Here is a 6,000-nt window from a genome sequence, read left to right on the forward strand (position 1 = left end):
TGAGAGCTGCTAGGAAGTCAAGAGGCTGGCTAGCCAAGAATTCCTAAATGTGTGGAAGTGACAGAGAACTAATTCTCCCTAAACCCTGCAGTATTTATCTGGTTGTTCTATAGAGTGCATCTAGCCTGGCAAGTTTCCTGTAAATAGACAAGTAACAATAAATGTTAGCACAGAGCCGAAGACACAAGCCTGAAGATGATGAATGAAACTTCATTGAAATGTTGCCTAGATACTTCCAATCTTACGCAGGAGAAAACCCGAATAACCAAAGATCGATCGATCTATCTATCTATCTCTCTATCTATCTATCTATCTATCTATCTATCTATCTATCTATCTATCTATCTCTCTGAAAGGATAATATACACTGCTCAAAAAAATAAAGGGACACAAAAATAAGACACCCTAGATCTGAATGAATTAAATATTCTTATTAAATACTTTGTTCATTATATAGTTGAATGTGCTGACAACAAAATCACACAAAAATGATCAATGGAAATAAAATTTAGCAACCCAGGGAGGTCTGGATTTGGAGTTACACTCAAAATTTAAGTGGAAAAAAACACTACAGGCTGATCCAACTTTGATGTCATGTCCTTAAAATAAGTCAAAATGAGGCTCAGTTGTGTGTATGGCCTCCACGTGCCTGTATGACCTCCCTACAACACCTGGGCATGCTACTGATGAGGTGGCGGATGGTCTCCTGAGGGATCTCCTCCCATACCTGGACTAAAGCATCCCCCAACTCCTGGACAGTCTGTGGTGCAACGTGGCTTTGGTGGATGGAGTGAGACATGATGTCCCAGATGTGCTCAATTGGATTCAGGTCCAATTTTGGGTGTCACCAGCATATCTTTAACAATTCACCCAAATGTGTTAAATTTACATTTACTGACAAAGAAAAAAAGCGAGTCTAGTATAGATCTATTTCAAACTATTTAGCTCTCATCAGCTAGCCATGCCCTTCTGAGATTTGAATCTGGGCTGCTTGCATATTAGCTAATGAGGCTAGCTAATGAGAGCTAAATAGCTTGAAATAGATCTATAGTAGTCTTCCTTTATTTTTTTGCTGGTAAATATAAATTTAACACAAAATAGTGTGTTGTGAAAGCAACTGCCTGTGAAGGCTCCTGAATTGAAAGGCGAACGGGAAGCAGTATGCTCCTTCCCATATTTGGGTAGACCAGGTTGCCCTGATAGACAAAAAACACTTAATTCACCCAAATCTAGCAAATGACCTCCCGAAACTATCAGGTCAAATGTTAAATAACATGTGGAAAACAGTAAAATCTAAGGAACCTCAGATTGGTGTTCCCAAGAGCTCAGATTCTGTCTCCAGATAACACTGACTTGAATACACACTGAAACAGGATCAGAACAACCATAGAATTGTATACTCAACCCATGAAAACTTTCCAGAAAGATACTGTGATCAGTGGTATTGAATTCTGCTAGTAACCCCATTAAAACAAAAAAGGACACATTTCCCTGATTGACATCCCAGTTTTGGACAGATCAATCTATACTATTTCTGAATTTCAACTGAAAACTATTTGGATAATGTTTAATCGAGAATCTTCTGTAATTGTTTGTTCTTTTCTATTTCTCCTTGAAATGCATCAGATTCAAAATCTGGTCACAAGTTTGGAGATTCTCCAAGGAGTGTATTCTCTGTTTTTTTTTAGTCTCCAACTGAAAACTGTTAAATTTATCCCTACACTTAGAGGAAGAAAAACTTCACAATTTACTTAAGAACCCATATATCACTATTCAGTTAGGAACATATGGCTAGGAAAGCAGGCTGATGAGCGTATATTTTAGGAAATAAGGAATTGTGTGAGTTTCCCCTCCCACAATCTAACCAGAATGATAAGTTAATCCTGTTTGGATAACAGAAATCTGCTCATGTGGCATTGGAGTTAGTGGGTAAAATATATACAGAGGCCACTTAGAAAATCAGATGCTGAACTGATATTTATTCTGGAAAGAATACAGCTAGATTCAATAGTAATTTGTCTTATGAATTTTTTCTTTATCTTACAAAAAAGCTCTTCATTACAAAATGGTTTATTAGTATTTCTTTTTTCTTTGGTTTATTCATATAGGTACTTGGGATTACCATATATAATGGTACCATTGGAAAAATAACTTTTTTAAAAAGGAAAAATAATGAGTATTTCAATCCCAGTAGTAACTTTAAAATATTTTCATATTTATATTGTTATACTTTAAAAATAAGTAAGAAATGAAAAACTACAAAATTAAGATCTTTTATTGTCTCAAGAAGTACAACTGTATGTACCAGACCTACAATTTGATTTAAATATATAATAGTGAAAATCTGCATTTTTATAGCATGATTTCAGTTTGCATCCAAAGCTGGTCATTGCTTGTCCACTATAGATATACTTGCTTCTGTGCATATTAATTGTGTGTGTGACCTCAACCTACTGACTCCTAGCATCTGCCTGAACTAATCCTCATAGTTTACTTGGCAATATTTTCAAAAGTAGGTTGCCATTGCCTTCTTCTATGGCTGAGAGAGAATGACCCAGTTCACCCAGCTAGCTTTGTGCCTAAAGCAGGATTAGAATTCTCCTGATTTCTAGCCTGCTGCCTTAACTCCCAAATTGTCTCTCTGAGGTTGTTATGAATAAAATTGTGGAAATTGTAAGTCCTTGCCAATTGATTGGAAAATTAATGCAAACCTAGCGATCTATTATAGCCACCTTTGTTTTATGCTGTGCCAGATATTTATAATAATTCTCTCTCAGTGTTAATGATTTGAGTCCATTACTTGCTTTAAATTGAATAACTACAACAATCTCTCTTCCTGTAAAGTACTTGGTCTAATTTAAGTTTCTGAAGAACAAAGTTTTCCAGAAAATAAAAATTAATCTGAAGACCAATTCAGTGTTAGTAGGGAGCATTATTATCTTTGAATTTGTTTTTAACTATAATAGAATATCATGTGAAAAGATATGCACAAAGGAAAAAATACATTATTTGCATGATTCTTGAAGTACTTTTCAGTACATGAAGCTTCAAAAAAAAGTTCAGTAAAGGTGAATGGTTTTAAATTCTGCTAATTTCATTTGCTATGGAAATATCTTACAATTTCACAAGTGCCTTTTTTTTTTTTGCTTTTTGTTTATCTTTTAATCTGGAGCATATTCAAAGAGTTTGCTGCCATTATGTTGCACCCTAAGTACATTAATCAAGAGCTCATTCTTTGTTTAAAAGGAGGGGAATTCCTATGTATCTTTTGCAATGAAGAACACTAATCTCAGTATGAGACAATTTCACAAATTAGCTATATATAATTTTGGGATCACAGATCTATTTAAGAAAAAAGTATTTATATTAGGACTGATGGAAAGATTTGCCTGTATATTCAAATATCAGATAATTCGAAAATGAAGAAGGTTTTGTATTATATCCAGTAAGTTTCTATTGTTAATGGAATGTCTTCTGTTTGTGATATGGAAAGGGAAGGATATGATTTCCTGAACACTCACAATCTGCCCCTCAGACTGGAACAATTCTGGTATGAAAATCCAATGTACAGCTTTCAGTTTTTCTCATAACTCAAACTATACTATACAAATGGTCTTCCTGATCATTTTTTGATATCTGCTTCTGTTGCCCTTCAATTATTTTGGATTGAGACTTTGTGGCCCAAATGGCATTTCAAGCATTATGATTCTCTAATATTTTCAATAATTTAATGAATTACTGAATGTGAAGGTAAAGGTAAATGAGTCTCTGTGGGTTTTATTCTTCTAGATGTAGCTGACTTTAGGGGGTGATACTCATCTCCATTTCTTTTAGCAGGTGAGCCAGCACTGTCCAAAGACATTTCCACAATCACATGGCCAGCATGACATCATGTGGCAGCACAAAGCATATGGTGAAACATGTACTTCCTACCAAAGTGGTCTCTATTTATCTATTTGCATTTGATGCTTTTGAACTTCTAGGTTGGAAGGAGCTGAGACAAGTAAAAGAAGCCTACTCTGTTACAGGGTGATAAGACTTGAACCGCCGGAGCACAGATCTTCTCCAGCACTGAATGTAAAATACCTTTTAAAATGCCACCCGGTCTGTCTATCCATGCCTGTCCCGTGGCAGTTTCTGAAATATTTACAAATGTATTACAGTATATTTGGCTTAAATAAGATCAGTGGCAATCTATGTAATCTTCTTAGATCAAATTTAATGTTTGGAAAGCAAAGGAGTGAGTACAAGATAACTTTGGGCAGGAATTTAGTTTAGAATTAAGCAACTCTGATATTCCAGACCTATTTGTGAAAAGAAAGTCAGATGAAAATCCACTAGTTATTCCAGTGGAAGCAAATTTGATTCCCTCCTAAACTATAAATAGCACATATATTTTCATAAAAAAGGTTTATTTACTGTCACCATATTCAATTTATGTCAGAGATGCCATATAAAAAAGTATCTTAATGTAAATCTGATTAACTATCGTGAAAGCCATGCAGGAAAGAGGCCATACTAGTATTTATTTATATTTATTTAAATTATTTCTATAATCCATCTCACAGCATGTTAAAAAAGGTGCAAAAAAATGTCTTAGCAATCTACAACTTCAAAGACTTTTCAATATTCACACATAAACATTTGTTTTGTGCAAGTGTTGTGTCTGTTCATTGAATTTTTTTATGTTAGTCTTTTGTTATGTTATATCTGAAACCTTAGGCTGTTTCCATTTTGGAACTAAAAAGGATATTCAGATTTTTTTTAAAAAAAATCTATTTTCCTGTATTGTTAACAATCTAATTTTTTTCTGTAGATCTATATGAGATTTTTATTACAGCACAAGAAAAAGTTAAAATTTTAAAATTAAGCATTTTACCACACCCTAACATTTTTGCTTAAGCTTATCTATACAAAATTCTTGATCATTATTGATCTTACTTTTAATTTATGCATGTATTAAATATTTTGATTATGCATTTTTGTATACATAAAATTGTACTGATGGTTTTGAACAAATTCAAGCAACCCAAAAGATCCACATTGGCATGAGTTATTCATCCATATTACAATTTTATTCGTTCAGCCTGTTCACGTGGAGATAACTTAAAATATCAGAACACTGCGGTATGCTAAAACTTCTCCAATGTCACATTTTGTTATATAGAGTTACAATGAGAAGAAATTTAACAGGATGTGACATGGTGTAAGTGATGCACTGACATGTATAATTTAAAAACTACACTCTTGTTGGAAGCAGACACCTGCAATTAATTTTGATATTGGGAATTCAAAATGAAACTGATGATTAAAGCCAGAAGGGACTTGGAAAACACATTAAGCTCATGAACTAGGGGAGCCCCTCTGTTTAGTAAACAGTATATTTGTTTACTCAAAAGATGTTACGTGTGAAGTCAAGATGTAACCTTCTGATTTACTTATATGGTCACACCACATTTTATAAAAATCAATTATATTTTATAATAACATACAGTGTAAAGAATGCTTTTTGTTCTTTTTTTGGTTCTGTTTCTGATTTTTTAATTAAGATTCTATTCTCTTTCAGGAAAATTGAATTATGTCAACACAGGAAGGTACTCAGCGTTTACAGAATTATGCAAACCCTTTTTAAGCCTGAAGAAATTTGTGTCATTCTCTCTCCTGCTCACTTTCTCCACATGAAGAACTTATATACATTTTAACAGAATTAGTGCCATATCTTATTTACCCTTTGCCATGAGTTTTTGTATTTGCAAGGCAATTCACACTACTAATTCTTCTGTGATAGAAAACAACTATATTAAAGCTTTTCTGTTTTAGCATGCAGGACTTAAAACCGAGCACAAGTCATTTCTGAAGTCCCTTTTCCTTGTGGATTGGACTTGGAACCCTTGATCTGCCACTTGAGTTTAACCAGAGAGATCTGCCAGTTCTCATGGCCCCCGCAGAGTCTGGTTCAGAGGAAGAGTTGGAACTGGGATGTCTGACAGGGAAGGCATG

This window comes from Pseudonaja textilis, chromosome 2, assembly GCF_049901715.1.
Source record: "Pseudonaja textilis isolate UNSWEBS1 chromosome 2, rPseTex1.2, whole genome shotgun sequence".
In the NCBI taxonomy this organism is placed as follows: Eukaryota; Metazoa; Chordata; class Lepidosauria; order Squamata; family Elapidae; genus Pseudonaja; species Pseudonaja textilis.